At 37.7% G+C, this 12,243-nt stretch overlaps 1 long non-coding RNA gene across 1 annotated transcript; it reads left to right on the top strand.

The window, feature by feature from the left end:
- Positions 1 to 2,292: 2,292 nt before the first annotated feature.
- LOC109430425 (uncharacterized) lies at positions 2,293 to 3,517 on the top strand. The gene is made up of 2 exons (XR_009998262.1): positions 2,293 to 2,808; positions 2,911 to 3,517. It is a non-coding gene; the product is annotated as an uncharacterized LOC109430425 (long non-coding RNA).
- Positions 3,518 to 12,243: the final 8,726 nt, after the last annotated feature.

Here is a 12,243-nt window from a genome sequence, read left to right as displayed (position 1 = left end):
TGATACGGTGGAAGTAGATGCTTTTAACTTTAAAGCGTATTTCTTTATATAAATCAATTAGACCCTTTTTACATTCTGTTCTGGGCTGCCTTTCACACATCCATTCACATCCCATCTATCCCGAAGCAGCGCTCCGCAGGATTTGAAAGTGGATGCAGTGCGAAGTAGATAGAAAAATCTGACAGTTGCACACTAATCTAAAAAAGTATATGCATCTGCGTTGAAATCTTTTGGGCGATTTAGCTGTGTCGCCCCCCTCGATTATAATAAGGAAAACCTATGGATAGTTGATCAAATGTTTTCTTTTTCCCATGCTCCACGTTAGGGCTCTATGATTTAACTTTGTTGATCATGTCCACTCGTTTTGCTCGAAGATGTGTCGTGAGGAGTTCTGTATGGCTTAATGAAACATTCATTACAATAGCAGATAAAAGGCTATTCCCGTAACACCGGAACGAGCTCCGGCCGGGTCTCGGCCAACATTTTTTTTTCGCCGAAGTACTCCTCACCATGCCTTACTCTTGGCCCGGGCAGGCTCCAGTTTGGCTATTGTACAGGAGCCTGCCAGTTTGGAGCACAAAAAATATCATTAGAAAGACATCGATGGCTGCTCATCCCGGTTTCGGTTCGGTCCAATGGGGGAGCTGCCGCTAAATTGCAACTGCCCAATATCAGAAACTGTACAAGACTCTATACTAGAGTCTATAGGACTACAGGTTTCGGCTGATTGGGGATTGTCTGGGACATTTTGTAGTCGCTTGAATTCGGTTGAAAGCGAAGGCAAGGTCGAAAATAGTTGAGACTGATTCGCATCTAAACTTGAAGCATCATTAGCGAACTGCGTAGATTATCAAGGACATTTTTGCATCAAACATGGCTTCCAAATATTGCATTATTAGATTTTAGACAATTAACTGTGAAATTGTAAGGCACCCTAAAATAGAAAAAGATATTTAAAATAGATCAGATCACACGAGTTTTCACCACCATTTTTTCTTGTTTATGCTTGCGTAAATAATATGTTGGTTACTCCTAGCAACAAAAACGGAGTACTAGAAATTCGAATTGCAGCGAGGCTCAAGGTTTTATTAGTTGAAGGTATTATATATTTGATCGCTAGTACTTCGTGAGCCCTGAAATTTGTATGTAATGTATGAGAGTATGAGGTCTTACTTTTGTCTTTGGTCGAGCACTCGGCACTGAAGAAGTCTGTTAACTGCAGACAAAATGGGTCTATCTGTCCGAAGATAAGCAAAGTAGTGCAATTGAAAGGAATTTGTTCGTCGTTTCTAGTTATTCTTTAAAAGTTATTGAGCTTGAGCTTGAGAGCTTGAGCTTGAGCTTGATTGACCGCCCGTGGATGCTACTCCAGTATCGCCAGACCAGCTGCACTCACACAAGGACCAATGAGATAACTGCCGGGGACTAGCAGGCATCTTCAGTGTGCGAGCGTTGTTGATCTTCTATTTTTAGGCGACAATGGCGCCTGCCACGTCAGGTTGCAGGTCAATGTGGGGAAGGGGTAAGGAAGTGATTATTGCAATCGTTTGTATCCATATCTGGCCGAATATACCTCTGCGCCAGCACAAATTCATGCGGATGTTGGAGTGTTGGTGGGAATTGGTTGGCAGAAGGTTCACACATTGGTGTGTGGATACCAGGGGAAGGTGATAGAATTGTGTGTTTTTATTATTTTGAAGATGTGCGGCACAGTACGCTTGATTGCATAACTTGTAGGCGTTTTCTAATAGGATTGTGACACTGTGCTGCGAAAGTTTGGAAGGAAAGGAAACGGCTTTTTTAACCCGTTTCTGTTCTAGCGACGGCTATGAACATGTTTATATACATGAGTTGTATATGTAGAGAGCAGAGAGAAAGTATATAGAAAGATACAAAGTAAGAGGAAAGGGACGGGCCAGGGATTGAACCCAGGACCTTCTGCATATAATCAGAAGCGGTAGCCACTAGACCACCAAGCCCGTTTCTAGTTATTCTTTAAAAGTTATTATCTTTTTATTTTTTTTGCAAAAGTGAACTGTTATATTTTAACTATTTTACCTGTTGACTTAATGTGAATGAATAAATAAAAACTAGTATTTCAAATGAAACAAGTTTTACTGGCTCAAAAAAAGCCCAAAGTGATAGTGTAACGGTTTTGATTGACGAATACAACAAGAAACGTATTCAAATATGATCTTTATAGAGGTTCGACTGGGAAGTTGACTTATTTCTCGTGGGATTTTCTTAACGTTGGTAACGTTGGCAAAACGTTGATTTTCTTAACTCATTTGTGCTCATTCTGCACGTCGAATGACTCCATTCGACAATTCTCACCTCGGAGTCACGGGACTCTTGTCACCCGATTCTGATTGTCGACTCGAGTGAGGTGAGAGGTTCACTTTTGTAGCGAGAAGGAAAATGAACCAAAACAAATGCGATGTTCATTCGCAGATCTGTCTGAGAAGACTGAGAAGATTTTCGCGACATCGCTCCAATTAGGGCGTACCCAATGAATATCAACAATAATATTTTATTTTAATCTCAAGTATTTTCATATTTATTATATGAAATACAAAAATACCTATTAAACAAATCCAAATAAATTTATTCTAAACAAAAATTAAACATTTTATTTACTTTTGGTCATTTTACTTGATTGTTTATATGCTACAATTTGTTTTCATGTTTGGCCCTATTCACAACAACGGTGGGTGTTTGTTTTGAGTTTTTTGTTTTGCAAGCGTAAACGGTGGTTGTGCCGGATACCCCCGGAACGGACTCCAGGACACATTTTGATCTGTATTTAAGGTAATAACCGAGATTTCTTAAGTTGTGAAGCTCAATTATCTTCAAATTGAAGTGTATAGTACATTTGAAGTAATTACTCAGTGGGAGCTTTTTTCTTTGCAGCGATTTCAGAAGTGTGGAAATACATCGATGGCTATCATGGCTATGCACAAGGGGTTCGCTATGCAAGAGAGATGGAACCGATGGAAGAAACTAGCAGTTTGTACACAGCTCCTCAACTTGGCAAGCAACAAGTTCGGGATATGATATGGACAGTGATTATAGTGACGAATGATGACTCGGTGCATACAAACGTCGTAGTGGACAACAATTTCAGGATGCTGGCGCTACGGTATCACCGTGTTCAGTTTGCGGGAGGAGAGCTAGCGCCCCACCAACTACTTGTGCAGTCCGAATCCTTTTGCTAATGGCTACAACTATAAGGAATTGAGCTTCCAGTGCTTCGACGGAGTTTTTGGCATGTCCCTGCTTCCGGTTCACAGAAACAATGATCGTATGCTGTTCTACCATCCCATGTCCAGCTACACGGAGTTCCAAGTCCCGATCTCGTTCCTGCAGAACGAAATCATCTGGCAGAACATTGATCTGGCATTCCAACCACGCGGTAGTCGTGGCAAGGCCGGTAAACCGCCCAGCTCCGGAGTCGCTCGTAACAACGTGCATCTTATTGCAACAGAGCGGAATTGGCTGTTAAAATTTGGGCAAACCGGGTGTGGACGAGAAAAAACATGGCAAACTAACGTTCCCCAACGGAAGTTGGATCGTGAGACGAAGCAATCGATTTGGGTGATCAGCAACAACCTGCCGGTGTTCTTGTATTTGTGACAGACTTCAACGAAGTCAGCTCCTGGATACTGAACACCGGAGTACTGGAAGCAATGCAAAATATTGAAAATACGTTGTGTGAGCCAAGAAGTTTGGCCTACATATTCGAAAGATCCTGAGTGTGATGCGTGGAGAGATTTGTTATTTTTTTTAGTTTCAAGTTTTACGATTATTGATAGAAATTGTTAATAAATAGTTATTGATTGATACAGCCATGCTGATAACGATTTTATGTTCGACCAGTGAAAGAAACGATTCATAAAAAATAATGATTGGTAGGCGGAGTGAAAAATTTTGAATGAGTTGATTCCAGTGAAGGTCTGTCCATAAACTACGTACGTAGATTCTCAAGGTGAAACGGGGGGTTCTGGCCAAAGTCTACGCTCCATACAAATATCGAAAATTGTGTATGGATAAAAGTTTACGAGGAAGGGGGGTCTGAGATGGCCAAAAATGAGTCTGCTTAGTTTATAGACAGCGCCTGATTCGTTCTGTATAAAAGAAACTGAAAAATATATGAAAATAAAAACGATACTGTAGATAATTTACTAATAGATTAACGCTTCCAAAAACTGGAAGTTTCTGATAGGAATAATCTATATCCTTCCCAGCTGAAAATAGCTGAGTACTCAGGGGAATTATTTTGGACCATTTCCAAAAGATTTCGGTAAAGAGCCGGTGGGGCATCACATGCAAACGCAGACAACTGTTTGCCACCGGAGTTGCTCCTGCCTCGAAAGCAAGTCGCGCAAATAGATTTGTCGCAATAAAGATGAGCCAGTCTGTAATATTGATTGTGGATTCGACCGTGCTTCGTTTCGGCTGTACGATTACGAGTGAGTGGTGGCAAGATGAGCAAGATCTTCGGACTGGTTACCTGTCAACGCTGGTTCCCTGTCAACGAGATAGCAGCAGTAGAGTTGATGCTCAAGCATTGTGAAGAACATGTTGAAGGTTCTATTCTGAAAAAATATTTGAGCATAAGTTTCATGCATTTTTAAACATTTTCAATAAAAATGTTTTGTCTCGAAAGCTGTTTCAAAAATGCTTCCCCCGTTAGATTTATACGGAAATTATTTCGGGATCCTTTAATTCCTACAATGTCAAGAAAAATCTTAAGTAGCCTACTACTAGTAGTTTCTACTCGCTTGAGAATTGTTCTTAAGCATGTCTCTCTCGGGAGATTCTATACAGTTTTCCTCAATGAAATCCTTTGAACAACTTCTCATTAAATTTCTTTATTTTTATTTTCTTTATTCTACTTCAAAGAGTTTATTCAAAAACCTTCATCTAATTCGGTAAGAAATTGCTCGTTCATTAACCTTCACAGTACCAGGTAAAAACATTAACAATTTCTCCAACGGTTCCTTCAGGAAATTCCTCCAATGGTTCCTCCAGGAATTGTTCCGGGGATTCCTCCAGAAGTTCTTCCATGAATCTCTGAGATCTCAGATCTCTCCAGGAGTTCCTAGATCCCTCCAGGAATTCTTCTGAATATATTCCAAGATTTTCTCCAGGGATTTGAGACTTCCCTAGAAATTCCTACAAGGGTTTCTCCAGGAGTTCGTGCTGGGATTCTTCTAAGAAATCCTTCTGGAATTCCATCAGTAAATCCTCAAGGAGTGCTGCCAGAATTTTTTCCAGGAATCCCTCCCGGAGTTCTCCAAAGGAAATCATCCTGTAATTCCACTAAGGATTCCTCCATGACTTCATCCAGAGAATTCTTCAGGAATTCACTCAGCAATTACTCCAAAAACACCTTCAGGGATTCCTCCAAGAATTTCACCAGAGTTTTCTCCAGAAATTTATCCAAGATTTCTTTCGGGGATTCCTACTGGAATTTCACCAGGGATTTATCCAGAAATTCCTCCTAAGATACCTCCAAGATTCCCGCAGGGAGTAAGTCATAGTCACTTTAGTGCCACCAAAACTTACACTGCCGTGACTCTTCTTTGACATGCGAGGGATAATACAGTCATTCCTCCAGGCATTTCTCAAGGAATTCCTCCATGCATTCCTTTGAGGTTTATCTAGGAATACCGAAAAGATTCCTCGAGCGATTCATTCAGGAGTTCCTTCAGGGATTTATTTAGGAATTCCTTCCGATATCCCTCCAGGAAATCCTTATGGAATGCCTTCAAGAATTCCTCAATGTACTCCAGTTCCTGGAGGAAAATCTAGAAGAATTCTTGGAGAAAAATCTAGAGGGGTTCTTGGAGGAAAGTTCTTCCTGAAGGAATATCTGGAGGAATTCATGGAAGAGTTTTTGCAGATATCCCTGGAAGAATTTCTGAAGGAATCCCTGGAAGAATCTTAGGAGAATTTTCAAAGGAATTTCTGCTGATATCTCATAGGAACACCTGAAGAAATTTCGAATGAGTGCCTGTAGTAATTCCTATTGAAATCCTGGAGGAATTTCAGGATGAATCCCTGAAGGAATCACTGGAGAAGTATCATAGAAATTCCTGGAGGAAACAATCTGCCGATGAATAGAGTTTCAGCCGTCTATCATCTGTGTTTCAATTTCAATGTTTGAAGTCTTTTCAAACGGCATCTGTGTTCATATGCAGGAAGACCATCTGGAGCATTCCAAGGGAGATCTCGTTGAGGACGTTGTACAAACAAACATTCTCTGAATTGATTCAATCCGAGCAATGATGGTACGACGGTATTATGAATATATGAATCTCATACTATTGACTTGACTATTGATGCATATTAAAAACACAGAGAAACAGACGTAACTCTTGGTACAGATTTCAGTTAAAAACATCGTTACGAAAACGTATCCGCCCAATACTTATCATGCTGTGCTTGGCCGAGCAACGTATTGAGCAAACGTCAAACAGGAGCAAAAACGACGTGAGCGCCGCGAGTGGCCAATCGACCAACTACCAAACATTTGAATCCACCATGATTTTTTATCAATGAGCCTTTTTTAATCAATAATCACAGATAAAACTAATTTTAATCATTAATCATAATCCATAATCTTTAAGCATCATAAAAATCATATTAACCATTATTCATAATCAATAATCACTGAAATTGGAATTTTAATCATCAATGATTACTAACTTAGTCAGCGCTTTAGTTTCAGCAAGCGGATGCTATCATTCGAAAAAAAAATAGTGCATTTAAGTCCACGGTTCCACATTTTGCAGGTTCCGAACGGCGAGCAGAAGTGATTTCCGAATTAAGTGGCCATCCGACGCTTCTGGTGTAACAGAAACTTTGAGGCTTTTCTATCGGAACAGCGCGAAGAGTGTGCTGTAGTGGTGGTGGATTTGGTCACCTCTCCAGCAGTCAGTCGGTACGATTTCATCTGAAAATATCATGCAAAATATGTTTAATTTTTAAAGAAATAAATAGATGAAGGTTTATTTATACATCTACTTACCAATTATGTACAATTTGTTGTTTTTCTTTGGTGTCGATTGAGCTCTCGACACCTCCTGAGGTTGCGACTCTTCTCACCCGCAAACGTCACTTGAAAGCGACGTTTGTCGATCAAAATCGACTATGAGAATGCGGTGAGAGTTCATCGGTGTTCACTCACATCGACTCTTCTCACCGCATTCGACTACGGGAATCGGGTGACGCATTCGACTCGACTTTCGTCACCTCATTCGAAGTGCAGAATGAGCACAATTGCCAACCTTTCGATCCACATTGTAACGTTTTGACGTTTTTTTTTTCTATTTGAGTAAAACAAAGTTCGAATTCAATTAGATTAAATTGATATATTTTTGAATATACGGTGTGTTGTTGTAGCACGATTATAGTTGCTCCGTTGCGCTGCCGTTTAATATCTGCTGCTTTTGGTGAAAATAGACTGTTTAATTCGAAATTTGTCAGTACTGTATTGGATAAAGCTTATCCGCATCAGTTAAAAGCAACCAGGTTTATTACAATATTATTCTACGTGTAACTGGATAAAAAATAGAATCGATTCGATTATCATCGCCCAACCGCCATCTATTGTGTTCGTCATCGTCGTCGTCGTCGTCGTCATCGTAAATACCAGTGGCATCAAAATCAGAATGGAAAAGGAGAAAGAAAAGGTTTGTGTGCGTTGCTCTCTTCCGATTAAAGCCGAACAACTCTACACAATCTGCCACGGCTTTTGTACAGATGTGTACCACGCAAAGTGTGCAAATCTGTTTCCCGCTGATGTGATGAGCTTCAAACGAAATAGTGGCTTTTTGTGGATGTGTGAAAGTTGTAGGAAGCTACTGCACCAAATCCGGAATGATGGAACGTTTCTCACTAAACAATCTTTACCAGCACCGAATCCCATTAACAAGCCCTTGGTGAGCCCTTCGGTGAGCCCGCTAAATATTTCGGAACACGATTTGAAGGAAGAAATTCGAGAGCTGAGAGAGCAATTTCAAGTGATGCAATAATCAATAGCAGATTTAAGTTTGTCTCGTGCTGTTTGTTCGTCCGTTCAGGAGAATGTGCCGCTTGCACGGTCTTCGCCAAAATGCAACACGGAACTTTTGCATGGATCAAAGTTATCAGCGGAGGTCAACGCCGTGAAACATTCGGATGCACAACAAGGAAAATTTTGGATGTTTTTTACTCGCATCAAGAATACCGTCAGCGAGGACCAAATTCTTCAAATGGCGTCGCAAGTCGTTGGATCGAAAGACATCATAGTAAAACGTTTGGTTTCCGATTGGAAGGATATTTCACTGCTGCCATATGTCTCTTTCAAAGTTGGGATGGACGCCAAGTATAGAGATGTTGCAATGATTTCTTCAAATTGGCCCGAAGGCATCTGCTATAGGGAGTTTTATAATGATTATAAATTATGGGAGCCGTTATACAGGTATACCTCGATTTAGTGGACATTTCAATTTTTGAAATGTCTATAAAATCGAATTTTACATAAAATCGAAGCAATTTTTTTTATTTTATTTTTATGTAAATTTTATACCAAAATGTACCAAAACATATAAAAATTGCATGAAAATTGAGTTTTCGATAAAAGGCTCGGAGTTTTTGGCATATATTAGTAATTCTCGCTAAATAACGAATAAACCACTATCTCGCTTTTTTGTTACGATCGAAATCTTTTGTCTGCAAAACTATGTATGGTTGATTCAACAGCCAATATTTTGAGCAATGGATAAACACAATTACGTAATTTGCATAAATGTTCCAAAAAATTGAAAAAGTTCCTAAATTCCTCCAGGCATCTGAACTTCCTCAAAGGGTTCCTTCGGAAATTTAAAGATTCGTGACAATGACAAGCACCTGATAGAGCGTGATTACAGGTTGTGCTGTATTTGCCGAACGATCTTTCTGTACGAGTAGTGTAGGTTTGTGCCGCTATCTACTTGGTCGTCTTTTGTTGCAATTCTAGGGTGTTAAATTAAATTAAGTGAACCCAGAATTTTAAACTTGATTACGACGGTATCCGAATAAAACTTTCCACATCAAATCATGTTACAGAATATTTCAGAAAATCTTCCATGTGTTCCTCCAGAAGAGCCACAAAGAATTTTTTAACGAAATTTGGCAAGATTTGCTTCACCGATTCCTCCATGATTTTTCACAAATCATTTCAGAGATTGTTCGAGAAATTCACACAGGGATTGTTTCAGAAATTCCTTTAGTCATTTATTCAGAAATTGTTCTAGGCATTCGTACGAGAATCTTCTGGAGCATTCATTAGAAAATCTACAAAAAAAATTCAGAAATTTTTCTATTCTATTTTTATTTGCGGAAACTTGTCCAAGCATTTCGCCAAAAAATCCTTCACGGATTCTTTCAAAAAATCTTTCATGAATACGTTCTTCAAAGATTTGTTTAGATATTCCTTTTATTCTATAAATTTCACAAAAAATTCTATCAAAGCGTCTTGCATGATTTACTTCTGAAATTCTTCCTTTTTTCAAAAAAAATATCCATGAATATGAGTAGAAATTCCTTTATGGAGGAATCTCTATAGGGATTCTTACAAAAATGCGTTCAGAATTCCTCCTTTACCTTTTTTGAAACTGTTTCAGTTTTTATCCGAAAAATCTTTCGGAAATTCCTTTAAGCATTCTCTCAAACGATCCCCCAATGATTTATTCCAAAACTTTCTCCGGGGTTTGCTTTAGAAATTGCTTCAAAGATTTTTTTAATCTAATTTTTTGTAAAAAAAATCTTCCTGGGATTTCTCTAGGAATTTCTCCAGGGTTTCTTAAAAAAATGTGAGAACCGTTCGGTAATTTTCTCCAGGCATTCCTATAGAAACTACCCTGGGAATTCCTTCACATTTTTTTTTCAGGGGTTCTTTCAGATAATCTCCCATGGTTTTTCTTATACATTTTTATTATAAATTCGACCAATAATTTCTTCAAAAATATCTCCAGATTTTCCTCCATGGATTTCTTCACAAATTTCTCCAAGGATGTTTTTGAACGAACTTCTACAGATTTTTCGATAAATATTCCATGGACCCTTGCTGAAATCAATCCTAGGATTCGTTTAAAACATCTTTCATGAGCTCTTGATAAAATCTTCCATAGATTTTTAAAGAAATTCTGTCAAGGACTTCTTTGGAAACTGCTCGTAGATTTACTTCAAAAAATTATCCAGGGAATCCTTACGAAATTCAGTCAGAATTTTTTCACAAAATCTTCTAGAGATTTCTCTAAACTTTAGAATGTCATTTAGAAATTTCACCAAGAACACCTTAAGAAAGTCTTGCATGGGTAGCTTCCAAAAATGGGTTCAAAAAATTTTACATAGATTGTTCCAGAAATTTATCTACGAATTTCTTCGGATTTCTTTAATAGAGATTCTTCCCGATTTTTTTTTTCAAAGCATTCATCTAGAAAACCTTTCATGAAGTTTCATAACAATATTCCATAATTTTTTTTTAGAATATGATTCACGAAAACATTGAGAATCAGAAGATCAAAACTCTTTCAAATTTTTGCTTAGAAACTTTCTGAAGAACTGTCTCCAAAAATTGCTTTAGGAATTCTCTACAACAGATTATTAAGGAAATTCCCAAAATTTATTCACATTCCTTTTGGTATTCCTTCAAAATATTTCTCTTTGAGAAATTGCTTCAAGAATTTCTTAAGAGAGTCTTTGGAAATCCTCAAAGAAAATTTCCTACAGATTTTGCAGACTTCTACAGAGGATTGCTATGGAAAGGTTGAAAGACATTATTGCAAAGATTCCTGCTAAAATTGACACAGAGATTTCATCAGAAATTCCGCTGAGTATTCCTCTATGTATTTTCGCAGAAACTCTTCCAGGATTTCCTCCAAGCATACCTCTATGAATTTCTCTATGGATTTATCAAGGAGTTCATTAAAAAATGTTTAGGATTTCAGTTTGGGGATTTTTCCAAGATTTTTTTTTCAACAATATCTCAAGAGGTTTTGTTAGGTATTCCACCGGGGGTTTCCAGTTATTCTTTCCGTAACATCCTCAAAAAATCCATCTATGGATTCTAAAAATATTCCTTTTTTCCGAAATTCATTCAGAAATTTATTTAGAATTTTCTTCAGATTTTTTTTAAAATTGCTTCTGAAATTTCTTCAGCGATACTTTAGAGACTTCTTGAATATTACTAGAATTACTTCAGAAATTTCGGCAGGGATTTCTTTAAAAGTTGTTCCAGCAGTTCCTTCAGGAATTGCTCAAGTGGTTCCTTCAGAGATTCCTCCAGGAATTCATCCTTGGAAATGTACACGTGTAGGGACGCTGGAATCGGGGAATCTTGACTAACTAGCTCTGATTCTACCATGACAGCACTAGAAATAGTTTATCACACATTTTGTCATGTGGGTCTAATATGGGTGCTCCACAAAATAATTTATTGATATAAAGTGCTCCACGAGTCAAAAGTGCTGAAAACCCCTGCATTATAATTCGTCATGATACAAACTGCAAGTATTAAACTAATTGAAAATTACAAATTTTATCATTAAAAAAAATGTACATAAAATCGAGGTAAAATGTACATAAAATCGAAGTACATAAAATCGAGGGTCTATATAATCGAGGGTCAACTAAATCGAGGTATACCTGTAATAAGAAAATATGTTGAAGTTAGTGTAGTAGCATTCATCATTGTTATCGCTATTGAAATCTTGTATCTGTACAAATTAGATATAAGCCAAATTCAATTAGATCCACAAGAGATCCGTTGAATTGAAATAAATAAATAAATAAAAAATAAATATTTCGACTTTGATTTTAGAATTTGTTTTTTTATATTTCATTATTAGTTTTCATGATTATTTTAGTTAATTTGTAGCTTTTGGCGTTTTTATCTTTTTAAGTAAAATCTAATTTGAATTGGATTCGTTGAATTTGTCTTTGAGTTTGAACCGTTTCATTTAGTAGAGATTATCCGTTTCATATATGGTTTGTGTCTAGGCTAAGCTAATGACGATTCATGTTACATGTTACATATCTTATCACAGAGAATTTTTCTCTGTGATCTTATATATACACATGTGTAGTGTTTTAGAGCTTATGTAGTGCAGTAAATTAGTGTTGTTTGAAGTGAATTAATGTTGATTGTCTTGGTTTTTTTGCTCGTTAGTTAACTAATATTGGATTTTGTCACCAGGGACAGACACTCTGTTCCCT

The sequence above is a fragment of the Aedes albopictus genome, chromosome 2 (genome assembly GCF_035046485.1).
Source record: "Aedes albopictus strain Foshan chromosome 2, AalbF5, whole genome shotgun sequence".
In the NCBI taxonomy this organism is placed as follows: domain Eukaryota; kingdom Metazoa; phylum Arthropoda; class Insecta; order Diptera; family Culicidae; genus Aedes; species Aedes albopictus.
The sequence above is the reverse complement of the archived record's forward strand: the minus strand, read 5'-3'. Positions and strand labels throughout refer to the sequence as shown.